This window comes from Syngnathus floridae, chromosome 7 (assembly GCF_059516105.1).
Source record: "Syngnathus floridae isolate MCC-2025c chromosome 7, RoL_Sflo_1.0, whole genome shotgun sequence".
NCBI classification, from domain to species: Eukaryota; Metazoa; Chordata; class Actinopteri; order Syngnathiformes; family Syngnathidae; genus Syngnathus; species Syngnathus floridae.
This window is the reverse complement of record NC_142419.1, coordinates 7218185-7232032: the sequence shown is the minus strand read 5'-3', so window position 1 is coordinate 7232032 and position 13848 is coordinate 7218185. Positions and strand designations below refer to the sequence as shown.

Genomic DNA, 13848 nt, shown 5'->3' with positions numbered 1-13848 from the left:
AAGTCTGTTTGTCCGAGATCTTTATGACCTGTAGTGCTAGCTCGAGGGCAGCGGTTCGAACTGACTACTGGGGTGAGAAGAGCCCTTGATGATGAGGGGAGCTTTGCTAAGGTAGCGAGAGCTAGGGATGTCCTCCAGGCTAGGCAGAGAAACCAGTGATCTTCTGGGCTGATCATTTTCCTGTCTGCTGACGAGCACCACATGAACCACGGTGTCATACAACCTTGACAACTTTGCGACCTCAAAAACAGCATAGCATGAACAAGGAACTTATATTCACACAGACTACCTCCACTATAACAGCATTGCACTGCTCAATACCGCACTAGCACAAAAATATCAGCTCAGAACAAAAAAAGATTCTCCTTGATTGTAACCATGCACAATGATTAGAATTGAGTTGCCGTAAAATATATAAATAAAAATGGGTCTCTGCCATCTGTTGGGAGAAATACTTCATCTGTTGATTGCTTGATTCATAATCATTGAAATATACCGAGTCATAAATAAGTCTGTATGTATACATAGTATTCATAGTATATATAAGTGTCTTGAGTGTTTTGATCCACTATATGTTGTTTTGTAACAAATATAATTGGAGTTGATAGAATGTTTCTGTGCCGCATATGATGACAATTCTTAGTTCAACATGATAATGTGATTGACTGTAATGGAAAACATGCGAGAGTCTCTTTTGTTACTTATTTTCTTTACACGGTAACCATAATCACCTCTGTAGTACATTATTAACAACATAACCGTTAATTGTCACAAACAATAACATTCTGTAATTATGATTCTTTATTCACTTGCCAGTGCTCTCACCTTCAATTATTTGCTCTGTGTGTTATTCATGAGCAACACATGAGCCTGGGGTTATTGCGGTTATTCTTGTTTTTTAAATGTCACATGATTTCAAATGACTTTTAACACACGGCCTTTAATATCTATTAAAGTCAGCTTCTTATCTACGTCTTCATAAATCACATTTCTGACTGTATGTCCGCAAATTACGCCATATTGGGAACGCACAAGCAGCCCCAAAACATGATAAGACAGAAATGGCCCTTGAGAGGGCCATAACAGATGAGGTATAGCCTCATAAACCTGTCCAGACTTTGAATCAAGTCAAAATGAAACAATTACTAAGGAAATGCGAGGTCCATGAAGGGTTCTTGGTTTCCGCTTGAAATAGAAATACTGGCGCTGTCACAGAGCATATAGAAGGACTGTACTCCCACACAGCACATACACAGATCGAGGCTATCTGTGGCATAATTACAACATGTAATTTACTACTTGATCTAAGTCAACTCTTATAATTCCACCGGAACAGGCCATTCTGTTCTCATCTTCCTGTTAATTCATAATAAGTGTCAAACTTGAGTACATGGATCTAGACTTGAAATATTATACTGTACACACATTCGCTTCAATGACTGTACAGCGGTAACATCAATGACGGGGTGCGAAACCATTTTTACACCTTCAAAGAAAATCAATTATGTCCTCTGAGTGACCTGTCAAAATCTGCTGCTGTGAAAGCGTCTGTCTCCTTGACTGTCAGAAATGTCTGTCAAATGGTTTGTTTAAAAAAAAGGAAAGAATAAAAAACATAGTCTGCAGCTCTTGAAGCGCTCGGCTCATCACTCAAACGGCTTGCCAGCATGGAGCAGCTCAATAATGACTTTTAACTTATGTGGTCATAATTATATTACTCACGTCTTTTATTTTCTACACCACTTATCCTCACGAGTGTCATGGATGAGCTAGACCAGGGGTGGGCAAACTTTTTGACTGGTGGGCCGAATTTGGTTCTAAATTTTGATCGGGGGGCCGAACCAGGAGCAGATGGATGTAGTGTTTGTGTGAAGTAATAGAAATGACATGTAAAGGTCATTGCATAAAAGGTTTGTACTTTTAGTTGGTAGTAAAGCATGGATATTCAAAAAAAGCTTTTTGAAAACAAATGCATTTATTAACAGCATTAAAAAAAAAAATATCAGTGATTCTCATTAAATACGACACTGTTATTATGAATAATAGTTTCCATCACTTCAGCGCCTGCAGGTCAGATTTATGAAATATATTTATCTAATGAGGCGAAATCACATCAAACGACAAATATTCTGACCAATACATCATCTTGAAGAGTTAGGGAAAGAATACTTCTAAATAAAGTAATAAAGAAATCAATAGTATTGTTGGTCTCCCTTTTTTGCTAGTGCATCATGGTCTGGAGTAAAATTTTTTGTGGTAATTCTTAGGATAGAGCCGAGGTGTCGGTCCGTTAACCTAGATCTGTGACGGGCTTTGTTGACGTTCATGTGGCGAAAGTCTGCTCACACACGTAGGTCGAGCCAAATTTTCCTCTCTTTTTTTTTTTTTAAACACTCGGCACTCAGTGTCCACCTTTCTTTTCCTCGGGCCACTCATTTTAGTGGAAGGATTCCAGGGGAAGGTTTGTGGGTGGCATTAACGTAAAACTGTATCTGAAAGCTCAGCGCGCGAATTACGAGAATGCTGACGTCACAACCCACACTCGAAATTCGGCACTGATGGAAATTGAGCGCGGAGTGCGCCGGGTCCGTACTACTTAGTACGTACACGCACTTGTGAGTGTGTACCGAGCTTTCTGACACGGCTTCCGGGAGTAAATGCGCGGGCGGGCGCTTCCCCATCTATTGGGGAAACATACTAATTGCAGGGAAAATGACCCCAAAAAAAGTTCAATAATACAATTTATTCAGGTTTGGCGGGCCGGATTAAACGGCCCCGTGGGCCGGATGTGGCCCGCGGACCGTCGTTTGCCAATTGCTGAGCTAGACCCTATCCAAGATTAAGATTATGATCGTCTTGATTTTTTTTTTTCAAAGCCAGTGTGACATAACAGTTAATTCAGATACAAAAACATTAGTAAGCTTGTGGTATGAAAGACATAATTGTAACAATGGCTTGATTGCAAATATAGCGTTTTTCTATTTTTATTTCTGTACACTGGCTACTGACCAGAGGCTATATTTTCCCAGGTTGCACTTATTCTCATAAGCGTCATCTCACTCACCCTTTCCTTTCTCCAAACATGTTTTTCTTAAAATGACATCCCAGATATTGCTCTCTCACATATAATGTGAAAAACAGCCATTATTTGAAAACAAACTGATAGGATCATTCAAGCACAAGGCTGTACAATTGAGAGACGTTTGAGTGAAATTTCACTGAAAACCAAAAAGCTGTAGGCTTGAAGCTGAATATTTTCCTTGTATCAAATCTCATTTGTGTCTAATTGTATATCCTGCAGGCCACAGTTTGTGATGTTGCAAGAAATGCCATTTAAAAAGTCCTCTTTGTTACCTTATATCAGTGTGATGAAATAATGATGATTATAGTTCCGTCTCACTGAAAATTTATGATGGAGCAGAGTCCATAATCAACAGAAGTTGCTATGTCACTTCCAAATTAGAGACAATTTTTTTGGGCAATTTTCATAACCCCAAAGTATAATTTGTAATGCAATCAATAAGTATTAAAATGATTATGGATGGATGATTAAAGTAAACACTTCAACTGTGATTCCAGTATAATTTGCTGGTGGCTCAGTCACCTTAATACCAATGTGGAGGATATTCCATTTCCTTTTCATCATTCCCGGTTCTACCAAGTATCCCCCCGCCCCATTCTCCTGTGCAGGTCGTCATGGTGACTCAGCTTTCACCCAGCCCTTGAACAGAATTCCAATCAGACTTTTTGCTTTTGCAGCAACACACAAACGCTAGCACTTGAGTGTGGCAGTGCCAAAGGCCTGATGAGAGTAATGACAGATTAACGCGTGTCTACTGGCAACAGATGACCTCTCCTTGAGCAGCTCATAAACAACTTAGTCCTGTTCTCCCACTCCTCTCTCTCTTTTCTTTTTTTTTTTAACCTTCCTGCCATTTGTGTTCCACACTACCAATTTGTCTTTATCAGCTTTATTCATCTCCCTGGTTTGAATTCCTTTAATGCCCATTCACAGTGGACTTAGGTCATATTAGTGGATTTAACTGTGGCTGCATTGAGTGATGTACTATTTTTTACTCATGTTTTAAGGTTTTGCCATAGTATCATTTCAGTACGGTTATTGAGATATTTTATGCAGGTATTCATCAACACCAGCCATTTTTGTAATTGCTGAACAAATCCTTCACCTACTTTATTCAAATAAGCATTTATTTAAGTGCTGTATTGACCATTGTGTTTTTATTTGACTTTTTCATAGTTGTGTTGACCTCTTGACATTCCTGACATTTAATTTTCCACACTCTGGCATTCTATTACTATTTTTCTACAATACCATAATAACATGTACCAGATTGAAACTTTAATACTGTGAAGACAGCATACCATAAGATTTTTATAATGTTGTATTGCAGGTTACTGTAGACTGACTTATTAGGCAAGGTGACCTGGTTTTTGAATGCTGTACCGGTCCTGTTTCCTTATCCCGAGTAACTGTCGCTTACCTCTTACAGCAGTGCTATAAATGATATTCTGTGTCATCGGTTCTGTGAAGGCTATTTACCTCAATGTGTGTGTGTGTTAGTGTGACAGCTATGAGTTGTGTCATTTTGGTGGCTCAGACAGCTGCATTTTGTGTCCTCTCTAAAGTGGCCACAGTGTAAATTCAAACCCTTAGAGCAGTAAAGTTGGAGTAAACAGCCCCAAAGTAATTGTGGTGGCACATACAAAAGCCAGCACAGCTGCTTCGTAGATGTAGCACAGGAACCTTGAATGGTACTTGTCCACTTTTCCAAGTTTAAAAATAGTTGTAAAATAAATTCTATACACACACATGCACGCACGCACGCACACACACACACACTCACGCTCACACATTCAAAACGCATTCAAAACACATGCATGCACTCTAGACTCACTGGCAGGTCATAACAATAAGGCAAGAAAGGAACAAATAATGAAAAATACATCTCCATAGCATATTTCCTATTCAAAAGGATGATCTTGAATTTAATCGCCACATGGCCTCATCTGGATTAGTGCGTGCTACATGAGGGCTTTCAGGTCACTGTGTCAACGAATGTGATGAACACGGGATTATTCAATTCACACAGACATATACTCGCATATACAAATACATAAAAAAAAAGCCATGACAGGTGGAATGATGAGGGGGAGGAAAAGGTTGAATTCCGCTTTGGTATTAATATAGCTATTGTCTAGGCGGGTGATTCCCACCGTGGATCGATCAGTAGAATGCTTTGAGATCAGGTTTGCTGTGGACATTTTTTTTTATTTCACTTGATTTGTATAAAAAGTATTTTCTTTTAATTACCAGTTTACTTTTTGTTCATCTACTGTATCTATGCGAGCAGAAGATATTGACAGGCTGAACAGTTAAATGCTCTTAAATTAGATAGCAGAAAATAAAATTAATCTTGCGTATCCACTTGTTGCTATTCCGACAACAGAGTATTTCATGGCTTCCTGCAAGGTTTGGGTTAAATTAAACATTCTAATAGTCCACGTGAAGTACATTTGTGAGTAAATTGAGACAAGGGCATTATGATTATTTTAATAATCATATTCAATGTGGCATTATTTGTTTTGCAGTGTGTCGTAAGATTTTTCTTATGCAAAATGGTTGGCTTGGCTCAATAATGTTGGAGGGTTGAATATTGTTAAGACCCTCACAATTTAATTTTGTCTTGATGATGCAGTTCAGTTAAATTATGATTCTTTAAGTTTTATCCTGTGTTCCGGATTTACAAGGGAACCCAAAATGTCAGATTTAAAAGTTGTGCTGTTCTCGAGTTCTTGCTGTTCTTTGGACGCCATCTTGCTGTGTTTTGAAAGAGGGTGGCCTTCACTTGTACATCGTGAATCATACGCATTACCAAGGATGTGAATCAACATTGAATTGGGAAGGAAAATATTCTCATTCATTAATCAATATTTCCATCCACCTTCGAACACATTCGTCAAGACCTTTGGCTTGCTAATGACCCATCATTGACCCATCATCATGCATTCATGAATGCATCTGCTTATCAAATTGGGTGGTCCCTTCACTTAAGGCTTTTTTTTTTTGCATGCACAATTGAGTCAGTCAAAGCCTCCCTCTGAAATTAAATGGCATAGTTCAGCAAATGCATTTCTCAGAATCTCAACCCTTTGTTATGACGTGGGATATCTGGGTGACAAGTCAGCATTAAAGTGGTGAGTGCTAGAAAGACAGAAAAAAAGTGTTGGAGTTATGAGTTCCTTTCACTGGCAATGCTTCACACCGCCGACTGTTCTAAAGAAAGCACACGAGGCACAAATAGGTGGTGGGCAGGTGGACGTGACTACTAAAGTATGCAAGACAGCTTGGGGGAGATGGGGGGGGGGGGGGGGGGGGTCAGCGGCAGGGCAACCATTATGATCCTATCCTGTAACATAGTATAACATGAAGACTGGTATTTTTAGAATGTACATAATGTGCACACTCCTTGATAAGGAAATGTAATTTTGGTAGTCTTGCTTTTATTCTCGTTTTCTTTTATGTTTGTATTGAAATGGCGGTGACAGTTATGATGGAGCTTGGACAAGATCTAATTTGGCTGCTTCTGCTCCATTTTTCGTTGTCTCTGTGGTGCTTCGTTGTCTTGAGAAGCTTTCCTCCAAGAACAAACATGCTGAAATTACACTGCACTGGCAGAGAAGAGCTATTCACCACTTAAGGTGGAGACTTAAAATAGGTCAGAGCCGTTCCCATGTGGTTCAGCAATATGTTTTATTGGACGTTGAACATTGGGCTTCCAGTTATTTACAAGCAGGTTTATTCAAGCTGTACCTAATTCATTTACTGCTATGCGTTTTCAGAGTAGAGAGCTGCCAGCCATTTTTAGAACATTTGTAATGATCATTTGAGACAGAGAATATTGTGTTAAATGAATATGTAAACTCCAAAACTGCCAAATAAAAATAGACTATTTCTCATGAAAAAAAAAAGGTTTTTCAGTTATTTTGTAATTTGCAAAAATGTTTGGTTTCACTGGAAACACTTGTTTCGGACCAACAATACTTTATATAAAAAAGAACAGTGATTAATGTTATTTTCTGCTTTAGTGGCACCTCAAACATCTTAAGAGCGGTTTCCTTGTATAAAATAACAAAATCAACACAGTGGATGGGCTTTTAATGGCAAACTGATTTAGTTCCAGAAATACAACTAGAAAACATGCCTTAAGTGATGCTGACTCACCACATGGCTTGACTTCGTCAGTCGCTTTTTTACATGGAACTCGTCATCCTTCGTTAAGTCCATCTCGACACATACTTGGGTTAGAATATACTTATCCATATTCAGTTTGATTGTGCGATGCCTAACCTCGCCCATTTTATAATATGTAATCTTTAATCTTCTGCTCAAACCCACCTCTGTATGGAGCCTTATGAAGCTAATATTTTCTTATTCCGGCCAGTCCTGCTATGAATTCAATTTTATTTATGATCCACATATGAAGTCAGTTCTAACTCTATTTAAATTGGATGTCTCACCATGGCCAAGAGACATATGTTGAACAAACTCAGCAAAAGAAGATATGACTGAGTCTGTCTAAACGTAGCTGTTCTGTGCAAAATTACTGCAGTGAGCAACATTTAGAGCAAAAGGTTAAAATAAAGATTGAATAACACACACTCTTCCATTGTTGTTTGATCAAATGTCTCCTGACTTCTACCTTAAGTAAAGGCAGTACTGTTATGAAGTGGAAAATTGCCCTCAAAATTAACAAAGGGGAGTAGATTATAGCAAAACTGTGGTAAAATGTAGCTAAAAATTATCCACAACTACTACTGGGGTAATTTAGCTGATACCTACCATTCTTGGCTTCTGTAAACTATATGAATACTGAATTTGAGAATACTTTCATGTTCCTCTATACCAGTGTTTATTTATGTAACGAGGCAGTCCTCGAACAGATAGTTGCACTAAATGAGATTGAGCGAGTGCCTCTAAGAGGTGACAGACGCACAAGCGTTTATACCAAACTGTCTGACCTTACACCTCACCTAAAAAGAAATGTGTGAAGGCAAAGTGTCAGAATAATCTCCATGGGGGGAGAGTATTGAGAAGATAAAAGTCTGAATCAAAAGGCTGAGGAAAGCTCTAGTCCACAGTTCAAAGATTTAACCCATTTGTAAATGCTTTGAGCATCCGACTGCTTCTTGAGCTGACTTTGTTCACTGGATGCATTTCATGTTTCAGAGAAGGAGTGACAGCGAACAAGAAATGGAAGGTGGATTGTAAAATGGATGCCCAGCTTTTTTTAAAGCTACTTTTGACTTCATTTTTAATCAGATGAAGCCATCTTGAGTATCACCAACCACACAAGACTTCATCAATAACTGTATGTGCTGATCTATGCAGTCACTTTTATCTCCCAAATCCTTCAGTATCTCTACCTAGCAACCATGTAAATTATTGTAGAGAATATGGATCTGCTCTTTTGCAACATAGCCTATACTTAGACAAATGCATTTTAATGTCTCGTGTCAATTATGAAAATGGGTTTTCTGATAATATAATTATTTTCATTGGTCATCATAAGAAATTCTCAAATAAATGACTTCAAGGTGCTAAATCTGTAGCTTTTTTAAAATCTGGTAATAGTCAGCACAACAACTGATCAAAATATCCATGTGAGCCTTTGTGCTTTTGAAGTTTGAAGAATGGCAAAACTACAACAAACAAAATGTCACGTTGATGTAGCACCATTGTGACTACCACATTGTTTCTCCGCACCAATGATAGTTCCTTAGCACATAGATGAAAATAGCAATGCCACTTGGATTTCTTTAATGAATGTTATCACAGTGCATATTCTAGTATCACACCACACACACATTCACGAGATGTGTGATGGCAGGTTGCAACTGCCAGAATGTCCCACTGCAACTTTCCTATGCTTCTTTCACCTCACCTCTGACTCAAGCTAATTAAATCTTATTTTCTCACTTGACTTTCTTTCAGGCTCAGTTCCTTTTATTTCCAACAATGTAAAAAGGATGGCTGACTTCCTCTCTGCTTGCATCTTATGAACTGACAGTTGTTGAGAAGATGTCTTGTAGACTGGTCTGTGTTTACAGCCTTACTAAAGAAGCCCTTGTTGCGGCCATCACACAGACCGAAGCATGCAGCGTGAGAATGATGCAGAAAGCCTGCCTCCGCTTGTAGGTATTATAAATAAGACAGAAAGTGCTTGCCTGTTTGTTGTTATGAGAGATGTTCTGTGCCAGGGAATGTGTACTCTTGCATTCGACTCTTTGCACTGCTCAGCGTATACATACATGTAATAAAGTTAGCTGCAATATACTGTGCTTTGCCAGACATGTGACCTCAAAAATATGAATGATAGAACAGACATCCTTATGACATGAAAGTGTATATGATGATTCTAATTTAGATGTTTTGCAGAAATTTATATCTCATTTACACGCTTGGTCGATCAAATGTTTGTAACCACGAGTCAATTGGCTGTAACGGCTATATCCCCAGTATCCTCATTACGGAAGGCATGAAGTCTTCATTAATTTAACATCCTGTAGAATACATTCCTTTGTCCATTTGTTATACTGTTCTCAACTGGGTCACTGGTAAATGAGCCTATCCCAGTTGACTATGGATGAGAGAGTGCATAGTGTGCAATGGGATAGTAACAACTGCAACAACAGTCAGGACCTTTTTCATAGTAGTTGTTTTGACATGGTAAAGCAGTAAATCCTAAAACGGCTTAGCAATAAAATGCTGCAAAATTCTGTACAATGTAAAATAGTGTGTAATTTGTCAAAAAAAACACAGTTGTCAATAATATATATAAAGTACTCCATGGTAGGTTATAATATTCATGGCGCTTCAAATGCTCCTACAGTAAATGAAACAGAACTTCAGCAAGTTAATGCTTGAGCCTGACTACTTTTGCTGCTCTCACTGCACTATGTTATAATATATGGTAATGGACCCTCTTCAGTATTTTTAACATCATTTATTCCCATGAAGACCTAGATTTTATGAGATTTTACTCAGCGTTTCCTCTCCCGTTCATTTATCTCTCAGTTGCTCCCTAAGCATCCATGTTGTGCTGTGGAGTCATCTATCCAAAAGTGTCAGCTCTCAATAATGTCAGGCTTAGCAGGACTTAGTGGAGAGCCAATTATACTTGCCCAAGTGCACGCACATCAAGACACACATGTAATGCCAGTGCTATGCTGCTGTGTATACGTAAGTGGTTTTATTGTCGATCAAGATGGTTGCAGACATAGTCATAACATTGCCACTGATAAGTGATGCATTAAACTGCCGGCTTTTTAAGCTGTCTTTGCTTGCTCGCTCTCTCTCTTTCGAGGCTTCCTTTTCTGTATACCATCCATTAGGGTGATGCTGTTTAATATTTAATAAATAACCAGCCCTATTTTTATTTTTTGTCTTATGTGTGACATCGGAGGAGTCAACATGATGTATCGCGTGTGCGGTCACGCAGTAACGTGATCGAGAGAAAACCCAAAAAGATTCCTGACATTGTGACCTCTTTCAACATTTGATTGTGTCCTTCTGTGGGATGATGCATCTTTAGATTGAATATTTTTATTCGTCTTATCTTTATTCGTCACAGTTGTACCTAGCAATGCAATTCTTGCTATGGTAGTCTAATGCACCATATGAAGAGATGTACTGATGCGTGACTTGGTTGACAAATTGACTCTGGGGATAGCCCCGAAATATGTTTGGACCCCTTAGTGCCAGGCCAGATAATTGACTTTTGGGTATTTTCCAATTTTTCTCCACCAGTGCCTATTGAGTTGATGCTTGACCAAATCAAAAATCGAATTTCTGTGGGCAATAATTCTCGATCCTGAATGCAATGTTTTTGACACATATGGCACCATAGCACTAGTAAAATATTGATAAAAATACAAATGCAAAATACTAATGTTCTGCACTATTTTGAAGTTACAGACTGAAAATAACCAAACACATTACAGATTTCAAGATGCCTGCAGGAAGATAGTTTTCAAGCCAACCCCCTAGCCCATGTACTGTAAGGATTAAGTATGTACTTAACAGATTTTGGATGGATGGGGGTAAAACAGGCTGCTTGATTGAGCAACCCATCAGTTCCTGTGACCTTGTGCAGTTGGAGCTTAGTAGAGCCAAGAGGGAGCTGAAGCGCTCAGCTTATGTAAATAGTATCACATTTGGACTTTATGCAATGCTTACTGGACACTGTGTTTGTCGATTAAAGGACAGAACATAAAAGGAACTTGTTTTCCTCAAAGCTGGTTGGGAACTAATCTCGTATGGTTGAGGTTGCTCAGCCATGGGTTGTAGAATCTCATCTTGATATCGCTCTCCATTGAGATTGCCTCCAAGGATGACAAGTCATTTTTTCCACTGGGGGGGCACACAATCACACTATCTTCACCAAACGATGTTACTCTATCAGTGCAGCAATCAGCATAGCTTTATCTGTGTCTTCTCCACACTTTGATTTTAGGTTCTAACATCTATACCATAGGGTAGTTAATGGCAATAGCAAAATACAACCAAATCTCGATTATACGCAGACTTTGGGGTCCAGAATCGGGGAATAGCGTTAACCGCGTGGTATAGAAAGTCCTGTTTTTTTAGAAATGCATATTTTCAGGCAGCTGATGGGGTCCTTTGTTATGCTAATGTAGGTCAGGCATTTTGTTGGGCAGGCGAAGGAGTCCGTTGTTTAAGATTTATTGCTAACAAGTATTGTTATAACAAAGAAATAATCCAACAAGCACAAATTCCCTTAGTTTTTGTGCTCTGCTTTATAGGAACCGTGTATATAGCATTATTTAGATGTATACATTATATATATGTATGTAGTATGTACAAATAATTTGATTTTCTACTGGAAAATGTTTGGTTGTTTAACGTTTTTTGTGTGACAGAAAAGTACAAAGACCCAAGTGCACAAGCATAGACTGTAGTGCTGCGCAGGCTGGTAATTATAGTCTGCATGTGTCTTTTATATCACGTAAAACGTAGTTAACGAAAAAAAAACGTATTGTGAAGTATTGAATACGAATACATCCACCACAAATTATGCATCGCAGAAATAATTTATCTCCATTACAAGGAGCCAACTTCATATTCTTTTGGATGAATTTTTTTGTGCGGCCTGAGGGAATGAGCTGGTACAATATAAATTACAATTTGGTAATGTTGCTGTAATATTCCACAGTTTAATGGCAGAGTGTTCAGAAATGATCATGACAGTCTCATAAGTGCACAAAAACACTATACTGTATATCTTTTGTGCTCTGTAGCTCTCTTGTTTGTACTGATCTGAAGTTGCTTTCCGTACTCTTTGTTTTCTATCACTCATTCTCTTATTGTTTTTCATCAATACTTCCTACACCACCACAGCCCCATGTGGATCAACATGAAACACTTCCCACCTACCACCTTCCTTTACACCTACAAGGTTTCATGTTTTTTTTTTTTAATGATTTTGCACTTTGTGGAGGGGCCGCACGCACGCACGCACGCACGCGCACGCACGCACGCACACAGTTCTTTGTGTTATATGGCAGCTGTTTTTTGCATTACTGTATGTAAATATATAAATGTAAATATCAAAGCTGTGTACGTGTGTGTGTGCGTGCACATGTGTGCGTGCATGCGTGTGTGTTCGCTAATAATGTATTGTAATGGAATGCACACACCAACACAAATTTGACCATCTACTCCGTGCCAACGGGTGTCCTTCACAGGTATCATCAACTCAACAGTGACTGATCTCGTTTAAGCAGTGGGGGGTGTCCTTGCACATTTTCTTCTCCGTCCTTCTGTCTTCACTGTCGAACCTACACTTCTCTTATTTTTCATCTTTTCCATGTCATCTTTCCAGTCACATATTAAATTTTGCTTCTCTTTTTTACTGCTTTGATAGTTTCTCACCTGCCCCTCCCTTCAGTTTCCATTTCACTCTGCAAGAAACTTTTTCAATCATATTGCTTCTCATGTTGTCATTTTCCTCAGGAAAATTCACCTAACACTTTTTGATTGATAGTATGAGTGAATAAAGTTGTAAATATGCATCTAAAAAACACATTTTCGGCCTCAGGCACCTATGTCATCTCCTATATAGTTTTTGCTGTTGAGCTAGGTGCACACCTATGTAATTGAGTCACAGTCTACTGTATATGAGTATAAATGAGAACTAAACAACATTTTTATACCAATTACACCATTATGGGAAAGTTGTGTATTGGTGCAGAATCAGTGCAGCAGTGTTGTTACCCTTTGAACAACGGAGGACAAAGCACAAATGTGTAACAATACACGTAGACATCCATCCATCCATCCATCTTCTTCCGCTTATCCGGGGTCGGGTCGCGGGGGCAGCAGCTTTAGGAGGGACTCCCAGACTTCCCTCTCCCCAGCCACTTCGTCCAGCTCATCCCGGGGGATCCCAAGGCGTTCCCAGGCCAGTTGAGAGACATAGTCCCCGGGGTCTCCTACCGGTGGGACATGCCCGGAACACCTCCCCAGGGAGGCGTCCAGGAGGCATCCTGATAAGATGCCCGAGCCACCTCATCTGGCTCCTCTCTACGTGGAGGAGTAGCGACTCTACTCCGAGTCTCTCCCCGATGACCGAGCTTCTCACCCTATCTCTAAGGGAGAGCCCGGACATCCTGAGGAGAAAACTCATTTCGGCCGCTTGTATCCGGGATCTCGTTCTTTCGGTCACGACCCATAGCTCGTGACCATAGGTGAGGGTAGGAGCGTAAATCGACCGGTAAATTGAGAGCTTTGCCTTTTGGCTCAGCGCT

At 39.4% G+C, this 13848-nt stretch overlaps 1 protein-coding gene across 9 annotated transcripts in view; it reads left to right on the top strand.

Moving 5' to 3' along the window:
* LOC148394952 (leucine-rich repeat and fibronectin type III domain-containing protein 1-like protein) overlaps positions 1–13848 on the top strand; it is a 108371-nt gene that overhangs the window by 14664 nt on the left and 79859 nt on the right. Inside the window, exon 1 of one of the 9 annotated variants that reach the window (XM_088380952.1) lies at positions 9038–9213. The exons of the other annotated variants lie outside the window; for them this stretch is intronic. The gene's annotated coding sequence lies outside the window, so the exon portion shown is untranslated. Of the gene's footprint in view, positions 1–9037; positions 9214–13848 lie in introns of those variants that run through there. 9 annotated transcript variants of the gene reach the window in all.